A 14,277-nucleotide genomic window follows, 5' to 3' on the forward strand; every position below is an offset into this window, starting at 1 on the left:
GATGCTGTCCGTCAGCTGAGGGAGGAACACGTTGTGTCGCTGCAGTTTGGCCTCGAGCTGTGTGATGATTTCATGCTGGAGTTTGACGCTGTGCCTGACGTATGAAGTGTTTAAAAACCCATCGAGGCCATTGTCTTTAACTCGTCTCAGTTGTGTTATCATGAAAACTGAGACTGAAGCTGCTGAAACACACTGAGAAGTTCACTGTCTGTTCATGTGCTGCAACAATAAGCAGGTCAGCGTGTAAAGAGGTTGCCTCTGTTGCAAAATGACATCTCACAATGTGTAACATCAGACGAAACACCCAGAATTCATTATTTTTTGGAACTTAAACCTTTATTTTTTCCTAAATTAGGTTCATTAAATTGATTTATAGTTCATGAAAGCTCTCCATCGCTGACCGAGAGTCATCTTGCACAACATTTTAAACACCACGTGAACATAAAGAGACACGTGAGCTGCTGCTTGAATTCAGTCAGCAAACCATTTATTGTACTTAAGTTATGGTCATAAAACATATAATAAAGTATAATTATAATGCATTTTAGACATGTGCATCATAAAATGCTCCCTTTTAGATTCTTAATAATTTAGTTAATCTCTTACCTCGTCGGGTTAAATGTTTAAACGATGGAAGAAGACTATTGTTAAATGTCTTATCGTACAGTAAAATCATCTACTTCCCATCTGCATCAAACATGCTTATTAAGGCTGATTTATGAGAATTGTGTCTCTTAATTGATCTGCATGAAATCAATATTTTGTCACAATGTCGCTTTATAGACCAACAGTTGTGTTTGTTTGTGTTCATTTTGTGTATTTCATCATCGTTCGCTCTCTTACACGTACACATTTTACAACATATAACAATATCTCTGAATCCCAACGCCGGCTGCATCTAACGTATTGATTATGTGATATAAAGCTGCATGATTATAGTTTTAACGGGCACAACGCGTCGTGGTTCACACCACAGGTTTCTCCATGGTCTTGTTTGTTGAATCTTGGTTTAATGTCACTGAGAGAAGCTCGAGACTAAACGAAGAGCCAGATATTCATTTTTCATGTCGAGGTGGAAATGATATGTCCCTTGTCAACATAATTACAGGCGTACAGTAATGTATGAGCCAACAGTGATTACAATTAGACACTCTCCTGATTGCTTTTGGGATGCCAGCACATTAAGCTCAGGTCAGCAACTGGAATCAGACAGGAGACACACAAATACTCATTAACTCTCTTTTTGTCGCGCACCAAACTTAACAAAAGCTCCGTTCTACCTTCCCGATAATTACACTGTGATATTGGTCCAGGCGTAATTCCCATGAGATTGTAATTACTTGCGATGTCGTTCCGGCGTCGCCGTACATCATACATCCTCTCGCTGCAGCGCGCGTCGGTGTAGGATCTGGTGTGTACAGTGTTTAGCGGACTACCCATGATGCATCTCTGTCTTCAAGGGTCAGACTTTCCCGCCTCCTGAGAGTGTTCGGTCTTTGTCTCCGACGCTGGAGATGCCTTCAGAGAGAGTCAGAGAAACAAAAATAGATATTTAAACATTATTATTATCTCGGCCAGGAAGGTCATGGAACGTGTGTGTGTGTGTGTGTGTGTGTGTTTATCACAGTCTCCTGCAACAAACTGCTTGTCTTTTTTTGGTGTTTAGTTATGGCTGCATGCAATAATTAGACGGTATAAATGCATTATGGGAAGATCTATGAAGTGTTTCATACGAGGACTTTAAAGCGGATCGCTAGCATTCGTTGCAGCAAGTTTTTTACTTTGAATGACTGGTTTAAAAACGCCTCACTGCCCGTTGGTTGCATACATTACTTGCATTGGTTGGCTTACTTTGAACAGAACGACCAGCACACACACACACACACACACACACACAACGCTGTGCCTCTTTATAACTCATCTGCTGCAACGCAGGCGGCTCAGTGAGTTTAAAACTGTTCATGGAAAAACTGTATTATCATCAACAGTCTTTCAAAAATGGCATTTGGCAAAAAAAAAAAAAAAAAAAGACCAAATCTCGAGGAAAACACAGAAAACAACAGAAGAAACTCCTTCAATTCAAGCTGCAGCGGCAGTTGTTCTTTGGCCAAGCGGTTGAATTTATTGAATGCCAACTCTGTGAAATGAGCACAATTTGCCAGACACTTGTGCCAAAAACATGAAGAGAGTCTATTTTGGCCTTTGTGTCCCGTGGTAATGAGAACATTGTTTTGAACATGCACTAAATAACAGCAGAATCACAAGGCGCTGCTCATTCGGGCGCTTCGCTAACGGGGAAATTAGCCGACACGCCGGCCTCGTCGGACTGCGCTCTCCCGGTCGGGCGTTTAGTATTCCATGCATTATCGCCGTACCGGAAGAGCCGGACTCTCCTCTGCAGATGTAAAACACGGCGATTCAAATGTCAAATTTGAATATTTTCCGCCTGTATCTGATGAACAAGCTGCTTTATTGTCTCCGTAATCGTCCATTCAGGAGTCGAGCGTTTCCTTCTCCGCGCTCCGCCGCTTCCTGCTCTTACTGAAAGGTCAGGTTGCTGGGATTTTATTTATTGCACGCTGTTCAGATGTGAGTGAAGTATGATCCTCTTGATTAGTCTCATAACTCTGTTATCAGCACTTCTAAAGGTTGCATCCAAGCTGCTGTAAACCTGCACCTGGTTGTCTCAATACAGAAGGTGTTATTTCCACATTGTCTTGGACGCTGGAAAGCTGAAAGACTTCCAACTGGAGCCGCAGTAACTTTTTGGAAAAAGTAAATTGTGCTTTAATAGCGTCACCGGGTGTCCCTCGGGTGCAAGAGGGCTGAAAAACACGCACAATCAGAAGGTTTGAAGGTGAAGGTTTATTTTCAATACCACCGGCAACTCAGGGAAGTCTTTCAGATCAAAAAGTCACAGAACAAACAAAGTGTCCCGGAGGAGGAAGAGGATCTTTAAACGAAAGAAAAAACTCAACGCGGCAAAGTCCAGGCGACGAGGTCGTCCTCCTCACAGTCCTTTGTAGTCCACACAGGAGTCCGTCCTCCTCCTGCTGGTCCAGATCCTCTCTCCGTGCACTTCCCAGCCCGGCCTCAATGAGGCGCTGAAGCAGCTGCAGCTTGGTGAGTGATGAGGCATTCTGGGGGATGTAGTGGCGTTTTGTTTGTGGCGTGTGTGTGTCCATTTGTGACGCCACACGAGGTGGCGGTGACATGCACAAACATTTCCCTCGGCGTTGATAAATTCACTCACTACAAGCAAAAAATACATGCGGATTAATCAAACGCTTATGGAAGCCGATTTCCGCCACAAAAAAAAGTCATTATGATGAAACCAAACAAAAAAATGATAAAAAACGAAAAGAAGTCATAATTTTGACAACAAAAAAAAGCCATCAACGGTCATCACCGTTAAATGTTCTCTTAACGTCCTTCAAACTCCAGTTTTTTGTCATATAAAATATAATTATGTTTTTTCTTTTGTCCTAAATTTGTTTTGTCACATTTAAAAAAAAAAAGAATTATTGTCATAATTATGACTTTTTTTGTTGTCAAAATTATGCCTTTTTTTTTGTGTGTGTGGCGGAGATGGGCTTCCATAAACACCAACCGTGCCAAAACTACAATCCTTTCGATCCACAAAGAGAGACGCAGCAGCAGGAGAGAGGTCTTCCTCACTGAAGCCACAAGAAGATTTGACTGCAGTCATCGAGTAGAAGCTCAGAGAGAACGAGAGCAACAACAACAACACAATATCCTGCAGTCGCAGACATACTTTCAGAGATCATCTCAACTAAAATCGCACAAGCTGAAGCTACTGTGCCGTCTATGAGTGCAAGTGCATGCTGGGAGGACACGGACAGAGGGCCAGCCTCGAGGAACCCGGCTCTTTAATCGGGGAAAAAGCAGAGAACGTTCTGTTCCTGCTTCGTAGCTTTGCAGAGAGATGCGGTCGGACAGCCAGTAACATAATTCCTACTCGTCCATTATCAAAAACCCGCCTCGCTAATGAAGGAGATTGTAGAAGCTGAGGTCAGATTTTTAATGAAACGCTTGTTAGAAGCTGCATGTGCTGTAATCATACACAGAAGAAAGATGCAGACGTTGTCAGGAAAACTTTTATTTGAACACTGAAAGACAGAAACCTGTCTGCTGCTGGACTCGTCAAGTGTGACGCTGCAAAACTGCAGCTGGAACGTCGACATCATCGTCAGTAATTATGTGAGAAGGTTTAACGGAGAAGAACGGTGACGAGGTTTTCATGTATGTATTTTTCAACCAACAGAGCACTCTTTGCCATCACTGTCACCTCAGGACACACACACAAAAAAAAAAATCACTCCGGCTTCTGAGGCGCATTGCCGCAGCCAATTAGAGCCTGAGGGGGCAAATTAACACGAAAGCCAAGAAATTCCAATTAACACTAACACATTGATTTGGTGGCATGCTCATCATTGTCTTAAAATTAGAATTAATCAACACGGCGGAGGGTGCCAAGCCAAGAGGATTATTGCATATGGAAAGCTGATGTGGGCTGAACGATGAAGATCTGTCAGAAAATGAGACGCAATACATGTTTTTTTTTCATTCATTCACATTTTGTTCGACAGCACAATGTACACAAAAGAGATAACACAACAGAAATGATCCAAATTAAAATATAGTTAATGAGCAACACGGGTTAGAAGCAGATTTAAACGCTGTTTTAAAAAGTGGGGAGTGGTGGAGAACGTCTGGTGATGAGGAGAGAGTCCCAGATGGAGGAGCAGCCATGGAGAAGACCTTCATCCCCCCTCCAGGTCTGATGATTGGACAGAGCGGGGGGGTAAGGAGGTTGTCTTCTGCAGATCTGAGGTTGCGGGTGGCAGCGTGTCGGTGCAGGAGGTCAGAGAGGTGTGGAGGGCTGTGATGAGGAGACTCTTGAACTGGATTATTTGTTGCATGAGGATCCGGCGGAGGCTTTGAAGGAGAGGGGCGGTGTAGTTTCTGGGGGAGCTGACGGGCAGATGAGGTCTGGATGTTGGATAGTTGATGATTTTTTGGTGAATGTGCCGTATGGGATGCTAATAAAACATTTTCTTTGATAGTGTAAAAAGTAGATATTGCTCTGACTCAACCAGGGATAAGCAGGCCACCTCTGCATGCTCTCAAATTCCTTATTAGTATTTCTTTAACTCCATCACGTCTCCTTAACATGTCTCTTTCTTCCCGATCCCTTTTTTTTCCTCTTAAGCCTCTCTGGTTTTGCCATTCTCTGCCAACCTCCCCCTCTTCTTCTCTCCGTCGGTCCTTCGCCCTGCGGTGCTCTTCATGTTGGCAGCGGCACGCATTAACGCGTCAAACTGTGACTCTAATAAAGTGTGTGGCCTTGGCACGCTCCACGTATCTCATGCTACCTGCCAGGTCGTGCACCAGCAAGTGGAGGATGCAGTGCATGCTGGGAGTTTACCCGATGAGTTCAAACAATATCTAAAGCAACTGTAGCCTTAAGTCGAGTTCAAATTAGGCAAAGTTGCTTTTTGGGCGGGTAGCTAGGAATTAACGACGGGAAAACAGGACTTTAAGTATATTCACCTCAAAAGCTACATCACATTTTTTATTTTAAAAGATTACTAGATTACGGCGAGTGAGTGCTCTGTACCGCAGCGATCAAAACATCAAACAAAGGAAGATTGTTCAGGAAGAATTAAGTTTCAGACATGCAAAATGTATGTTGAAACACATTGAAGCTATTTAGGCGGCGCTTGGGGGCCGTAACCAAACCCAGGGTGTGGTGGTTATCCTTTAAAGTGTCGCCAATCTGCAGGTGGCAAGTCAACTGTTTGAATACTTTCCAACTGGAGCATTTTTTGGTTAACTTGACGGACTTGTCGGCCCCAACTGAAACAATAAGACGGCGAGCCTCCGGCTTCAAACAGCAGAATAATTACAACAGTGTTTCACTGATCAAAGTAGAATTATTGTAGTGGACCGCATCAAAAGAGAATAAGTGATATTGATGATGCGTGCCTTTCGAATGAGTCGCGCTGGCGAGCCGTAATCCTGAAGCGCGTATAGGGGTTCAGGAGCCAATCGCCGGGGTCCACGATCACGAGGTGGAGGATCTCTGGAGCACGATTGTTGATTAAGTTTCATTCAAACTGCAGCAGCTGACAGTTGTACAATAATGTGTGTTACATGGAGCTGTAATTTAAATACTGTTTTGGCTGCATAGCCGCGTACTCCATGACTGATGGCTCCATTGTTCAGTTCTTACCTTACACATTTCATGTGTCCATTTTGCAGGCGATCACAACCCAGATGACCATGAATGCTGCCTACAGTATCGACTGCACGGTGACCATTGTAACCTTAACAAAGGTCTCATTTCTACCCAAACTGTGATGGTTTTTCTAGTCTAATGACGTGTTTGGAGGACTTGTTTTCTCTTTCAGCCTCTCACCCAGAGTCCTGGATCCAGGATGTTTCACTAAACAGCTGTTTCATTGGATATCATAGACAACCCCGTCTTCTTTCCAGTGTTATGGTCCCGTTTGTACTATGTCTGAGTATATGTGTGTGTCTGCCTGTTGCCAATCAACACACACACATGAAGCCCATTCCCTTATCAATCCCCACAGTGTATTGACCTCAGCTTTGTACACCATATCCTCAATTCACATTCCTGGAATGACCACTGTGCCATGTTGGATTATATTATCAGTATATATTCTTGTCTTTAAACTTGTGCTTCTTCAGCCACAGACGCTCTGCCACCCTGGATTTCTCCTGGAGAACGGCCTCGCCACCCCGACCGGCCACCAGGACGCCATCACGGATCCCACACATCCACATCTCTGGCCTCGTAGTAAATATAATTGTGCATTGCTCCGTGTCCTTGCACCTCCATGACGCTCTCGGGCTCTCTCCTCAGGGTGCCAAGCCGATATCTTCAGGGTGTTGACTGGTTTGTGGAAGGTTTTGATTACTTGTGCGAGATGTTTCCTCAGCCAGGTCACGTCAGGGATTCCCAATGGGATGCATTGCACTTTTATTCCATTGAAATGCAAAATATTTCTGATCACGTGAAAAGCTGGAGGCAATGAGATGGTTTCTCAAACACACACATGATTTATGTCATGAGGACACAGGCACCTGTCAGGGAGAAAACTACACCTTTACTACCTGAAGGTTCCTCAGAGAGTCATTCAATGACGAATACAGACAGTGTTGAGTTCAGCTGACAATATTTAAGAAACAATTAAGGCTGTGGGATTAAATAAATCCAAGTAGGAGTAGAGCATCTCTGGACAGCATTAGTCTTACTCGAGGATTTCAGAGTCTGCTTTTTATTTATCCCATCTGAAATAAACAAGTAGATTATTTTTTTCCCCAGCAAAAAACTAAATAAATTGGTTTGTTTTTCTTTATTGTGAAATAACACAGCACAGGATAGCATATGGTGTTTCACACAGTTAGCCTAGCAACTAGCACACCCAGAGCAACTAGCATACCCAGAGCAACTAGCACACCCAGAGCAACTAGCATAACCAGAGCAACTAGCACACCCAGCGCTACTAGCACACCCAGAGCAACTAGCGCACCTAGAGCAACTAGCATAACCAGAGCAACAAGCACAACCAGAGCAACTAGTATACCCAGAGCAACTAGCGCACACAGAGCAACTAGCACACACAGAGCAACTAGCGCATACCCAAAGCAACTAGCATACCCAGAGAAACTTGCACACCCAGAACAACTAGAGCAACTCGCACACCAGGCGCTACGAGCACACCCAGAGCAACTAGCACAACTAGACCAACTAGTACACCCGGAGCAACTAGCATAACCAGAGTAACAAGCACACCTAGAGCAACTAGCACAACTAGCACACCCAGAGCAACTAGAGCAACTAGCACACCTGGCAGCTGGATGAGGGCTCCATAAGCAGTGAAGATGAGCATCACAGTTTAGATTTGATTAAATGATGATCCCTGAGGGTTAATGAGATATTTGGTGTCGTAAACTGGAGAGGATTCAAATGGAGAATAAATACTAATATCAATAACATGAAACCCAAACAGAATATCAATTAATAAATGCCTCGTTTAAGCACAATATTGTGGCAGGAAAACGAAGCAACGAGCTGTTTGGAGTGTGATTTCCTATTCGTACATCTTACTTCTGCACTTATTTACAACAACCTCCTAGCTGCTCCTTCACTGATCCTTCCTCCTTGTCTTTACTACTTTAAACAACGTACACAACGCTCTTCAGATCAACAAAAGTCAAATCCTTTCTCTCCTTTGAGTTCACCAGTGCCGTCTCCAATGTTAATTTTTAGTTTGTTAATACCGTCTTGATTAACTTGTCGCCCTCACACTTTAAATAAGAGTATTAGTACGTATTAAAACAAATCGGTGTGTAAATACCCGTAACAAATTGCTAATCCTTTCCCAAACATCAAAGTGCCAGATGATTCCAGGCTATTCCCTCATGAAGCGCTCACCTGCCGCTCGAGTAGAGCGAGGTGGTTTTGTCATTAAGGCTGAACTCGGACTGACCCGACTCCTTCAGGTGAGCTGTTTGACTTTGCCAGCTGCCGGATCGTTCCCCCTGCGGGCCCCAATAAATATTCGGAGGTGTTTCATGTTGCCTGGTGGGAGAGCAGCCTTTCTTCTTCTAACTCTGGGCTTTGTAGTGAACGCTTGCAGCCTACAGAGGTACCAGACAAGGTAACTCGTGCATTGTGTTGCCGGCTTTATCGTCTGCACTCGGTGCCGACTGTGGCCCGACATTCAGCGCCGTTTTGGCTTTCCGTCGAGTTTGAAACCCGTGTGGTCCGCTGGCGCAGCAGAGCGGCGTGCAGAGAGCAGCGTGTGACCCGGCCGACTCATTCTGAGAAGGAATCGGTACCAAATTGTGTTTGGATTCAGGAGTGACATGTTTCTATTACAGCAAAGCAAAATGCAGCAACACATAATCGAAAACCGGCAACGGCAGGGAATAAGCATGAGGAAAACACATCTCTAAGGGATACCTTGACATTTTTATAGTTGTTTTTTTCTTCTGATCAAGAGCACGAACCTCAAATGTGTTATGCTACTTGAAGGGCAAGAAGTGTATTATTATTTTACATATTAGTGACATCAATCATTTGAGGATGTAGTTGGCACTTTGTCCTGAAGACAATCACATTCTGTAATGAAATTGAATTAAAAAACTGTATTCTAGACTGTCTGCCAGCTGAAATATTACAAATGTTCCTTTAACCCTTTACCCACTTGGTAAATATTACACTTCTACTTTTTAGAGTGAAACCACTTCACATGTTGGAAAATTTTAATTCTAACAGAATTATTTCGGTGACACTCACAATAAAGTCCACTGTTCAAAACGTGACTGTTACACATGCCAACATGTAGGAGAGCACCAGCAACCGGCTGGAGAGGGGCTCACTGTCTTGCTCAAGGGCACTCTGACATCACGCATGGGTCATCTTACTGGTGCAGATGCTTCACACCTGTCGACTGATTGTCTTTCTGATCAGCTGAAGGCCGCCACGTTGGTTTCATATCTTCAGAGGGTCGTGCACTTCAATTATTTGTGTGACATTCATACTCGTGGTCTTCTTTTCCTCCTGCTTGTCCACCATTTCTCCTGCATGGGTTTTGCTTGATTCCATGTGTCTGCCTGCATGTTACTGAGTGTTTCAGGCTGAGCGCTGGAGGATAAACTACTCTTTAATGCTATCCGTCATGTGCAGGGTCTGCTGCTGGTTGCAAGCTCCGTCATGGACCAAACCAGTCTATTTGTATCGCTTCCTGTTTAAGGAAAGATGCATAGCCATTGTGTCGGCTGCAGAGAGCCATACATCCATGAGGGAGATGCTCTATACCCTGCAGCAATATTAAAGCCGTTCATGAATTAATAACTTCCGGTTAGGTCCGTTGTAAAGATTGTTCAGCATCCATCCATTCTTAATGGTTATGTGTCTTCCCACGAATCAATAGTATTTAATATTTAAATCACTGGCATGGAACGCTGTCGATACGATATTAGTGATTATTTATTATTCATTATAAATTGAACGATGCGCCAGAGCCAAAGATGCTGCAAATTCTACCTGACGGACGAGCCGGGTCGTTTGAATGTGTCCGGTATGCAGGATCAGGATCAGCTGAGGGAACTACTATAAAAAAGGCTTCATTTCAAGGCCTTGGTCGCTCTTTCTGTGTCCACTCTGCTGCTCTCTCTTACTTTCTTCTCTTTGATGCCTCCTGATTTTACAATTTCCTTTATTTGTGTTACAGATGTCTTTTGGATCTCTTTCAGTTTACATTCATATCTTCATGTTCTGCATTACAGTCAAATCCACATAGTTCAGCCTATAGACACATCTCTTTATTTCTAGATAGATCTCTCTCTCTCTCTCAGTCTTACACACACACACACACACACACACACACAATCTCTCTCTCTCTCACACACACACACACACACACCTGGACGCTGCGTCGGCTGCCTCGTTACAGCCTCCTTAATAATTCACTGCTCCCAAGACTTTAAAAGCATTTTTTATTCATGCACTGAAAGAATGTTCAACTCCTGATGTCAGTTTACACACACACACACACACACACACACACACACACACACACACACACACACAGACACACACACACACAATCATTTACTAGAGTCCCGTATGTGTACATATTAGCGTCTGTGTGTGATTAGTAGTTTACACTCGAGTGACTCCTGATACAGGCGTGTACGTGTGCACATGCGTGTGCACGTTCTACACGTTAACTGGCTCACTCGAAACTTCAACCGTTGCCATGGTATCCAACGTCCAAATCAGTCAACAAACGCAGCGTTTAGTTTTTTTTTCATGCCTGAAAAATGAAAATCACGGAATTATGCATCAACCTCTGAAATGAAGTCTGGGATTATAATCCAATAGGATCACACTTTGAAACTAAACTAATATCCCATCTTCAGTTTGAATGATTCATGGATTTAAATGAGAAAAAAAGGTTTTGAAAGGTTGAATGTCAACAAATTCAGTTCAAAGCAGAATATTTAAGCAGAATACACGAGAATCAATGAGCGAATCCTGATTAGTCGAGCGGACGAGACGCCGGCTGACATCCACACACGCGTGTGCATATTTACGCAGACTGAGGTTCACACGTTTGCACACATGGGTGCACGCTGACGCCGCGTGTGTGTTGACGCACATGCAGAGAGATGGGCGCTCCCTCGTGCCCTCATGATCAGGGACAGGTGAGGATGCAGACACACATTCTGGTGGCATTTCTGCAATTAAAGTGGGCCCTGTGGCTATCTTTCCGCTGACTGCTCAAGCCAAATATCAGGGCATGGTGCGCTGCTGCTTTGCTCCCCTAGTGGAACTAATTAGATGTTCCCAAAGGACAGCCCTGTCATCACATTGTTCTGCCCACAATGCAGCCTCAGTGGCCCTGCGAGGGGAAGCGGTGGGCCAAAATAACCCAGCGAATAACTTAATTATACCAGGGGGCCTCGTTCCAAAACTCTTTCCACTCGCAGTGAAGCTGAGACTTAACAGTCAATGTTTCTAAACCAGTCTGTCGCAGAATGCTTTCAGTTCATTTGAGATTTTTTTTATTTTTAAAGTTGATGAAATAATTGTTTATTACAGGCAATAAAAGTGTCTGCAGCGATGAATAACATAAGCTCAAGTGTAGGTTCAGTAAAGAAGACAAGCTGCGACCGACAATAAGTGCATTAAACTCTGTTGATATCACAAACATGGCTTCTCAACATGCAGCTTTGTGTTCAAGCATCGTATCTAAAGTATCTCTTAGAACATTTTGTGTGAGCACCATAATCAAATGTATTTTAACCTTCATTCTACACAAAGTGCCACTTCACATACGTGCAGTATTTTGTCATTGAGTTTCTTGCTCACAATATAATAATTACAGTTCTGTTGCTTTACCTCTAATGGGACATTGAAGCGCCGCCACAGCGTTTATGGAGCTGTAGTTGTTGAACGTGAACAGAAAAAAATACTTTTCCGCATATATTTGCTTCTCTTCCAATTTATTTATTTCACTATTGCAAATTAATGGTGTTTGTTTGTCAAATTATGCAGTGAAACGACGCGGGGCGAGTCGAAACATATTGATTTTCACACTATTCACCTTCAACCTTTACTTCTCCTCCTGATTGCACTTCTGTCAAAGAGTTTCATGTTTTTCACGTGGTCTCAAATGCAGATTTTAATTATTTATTCCTTTACATGATCATATGGAAGCCCATTTCCACACACACAAAAAAAATCTTAATTATGACTTTTTTTGTGGCGGAAATGGCCTTCCATAGCCTCTGTTTAGTGCAGCCATTTTATTTTAGGTGCAATTCTAAATGAGGCACGCAGTGTTACGTGTTTTCGATGAAACTTCATAATTAATAACTGTTAAAGCACGATATGATAGATAATGAACTATTAATTAATTCCACGTGAACTCATTAATGCATCATGAACTCTATGTTTACAAAGGCCTTATAAGAAGTTCATTATTTTAAGTGATTCCCATTAGCAGAGTATAATTGGATGCTCCTCAACAGCATCCATGCAGTGACTCCTGTGTTGGCTGAAACAAAGAAGCATGAGAGCGCAAACAATGAACCTATTATTCGCAGAGAAAATGTTATTTGTAGAGCGAGAGAGAAATTTGTGCCCCTAAACTGATGTATAGGCTCCAAACCATTGTTAGTAATTTCCTCATTATATTTCCACAAAACAACCTTGTGCCTCTTCACCTCGTTAACAATAGTGTGCAATTTTTTTTTCGTGCTCTGGCTTGAAAGGACAAAGAGCCACGGAGATGGACGGCACGCTGAGAGACACCGGCCACATGTTCCAGCTGCGAGCGCGGCTGATGTTTTAATGGAAGTGAGCGTTCCCGGCCGGCACAAAGCTGGGCCGAAATAGCCGGCGACCGCGGGGGACCTGAGCGTCCACAAATGAATCGGCGCGCTGAAAAGGAGAGGACGTGCAGGCGATCGCCTCAGAGCTGCCACTGTGATCGCATGCACTTCACCAGGGGAGCAGCTGGAGTCAAACCGGCTTATCGAGGGTCATTGAAGTGACAAACAGAAACATTAAAGGGCAAATAATGCCACCACATGGCATACTGAGCACGACCCGGTGTCCACAGCGTTGACGCCGGCAGTAGAACCTCATATGCGCATGTCGTGCATCTCGTATGGAGCTTCAACATTTCAAGAGTTGAGGGTTCAATTTCAATCCAGTGCTGGAGAGAGACGTACCCAAAGTACTGTAGCACTAGCAAAAAGCAGATTAAAATGTATTTTTACAGCGAGGTTTGATGTTATTTCATTAATAGTGACAACATGACAAAAGGTGAGACATCAGGAGAGTTTGAGTCTTAGTGGATATCCTGAGTAAAGACACAATTATCACCTAAATAATGAGGTGTAAACCTCTCAAATATGCACTACACACATGCATATGTACATATATATAAGATTATTATTATTCCCTCAGTGGGGAAATTACAGGATTACAGCACTGCTAAAAAATAAATACAAATTTTAAAAAATCTAGTAATATAAATAAACACGAGAACTGTAATAAACACAATTCAAAATTAGCAATAAAAAAAATATTAAATATGCAGATGGAATACAAAATTTGTATAAAAGTTCTGAAACATACTGGATATATATATATATATATATATATATATATATATATATATATATATATATATATATATATATATATATATATATATATATATATATATATATATATAGACACACATCTCAGTTAGAAGTTAATTCACTAATATGAATCCACACTAAATTCCAACATGGTTAATTACTCAACACAGATAAAGCACATTTTAAAGCTCATTATTTCTGTGCCGACACCTCGGGAGGATCTTCACTTAACACCCTTTAGCCCCTTAAAGCCGGAAACTCCTTCTGTTAGAGGCGTGTGCTTGATAACATGAACGTTGCTGTTATTTAGCGGCACATCATCCAGTCGAGCGGCTTCACAGGAGACATCCTGACTCCTCGTCGCAGGAAAAGCAGTTAATTAATAATAATGTAATTAATAGCATTGATGTTGGCTCCATTCCACTGAAGCGCTTTAAGTTCCCTATAAGCGACGCAATGAAGCTCAATCAAAGGCAGCGGTTATTATTGTTGATTGTTACGCCTATGTTTGTCCTGCTTCCTGCTTAAACGCATGCTTAGTGAAAATAGAGTATAATT

At 42.8% G+C, this 14,277-nt stretch overlaps 1 long non-coding RNA gene across 1 annotated transcript in view; it reads right to left on the reverse strand.

Annotated features, from left to right (window-relative positions):
• Window positions 1–2,845: 2,845 nt before the first annotated feature.
• The window catches only part of LOC137793623 (uncharacterized), a 32,625-nt gene continuing 21,193 nt past the window's right edge, over window positions 2,846–14,277 (reverse strand). The window contains exon 4 of the long non-coding RNA XR_011078228.1: window positions 2,846–3,252. This is a non-coding gene — a long non-coding RNA (uncharacterized lncRNA). The remainder of the gene's footprint in view (window positions 3,253–14,277) is intronic.

The sequence above is a fragment of the Clinocottus analis genome, unplaced genomic scaffold (genome assembly GCF_023055335.1).
Source record: "Clinocottus analis isolate CAN_PGR_092001 unplaced genomic scaffold, fCliAna1.0.p SCAF_23, whole genome shotgun sequence".
NCBI classification, from domain to species: domain Eukaryota; kingdom Metazoa; phylum Chordata; class Actinopteri; order Perciformes; family Cottidae; genus Clinocottus; species Clinocottus analis.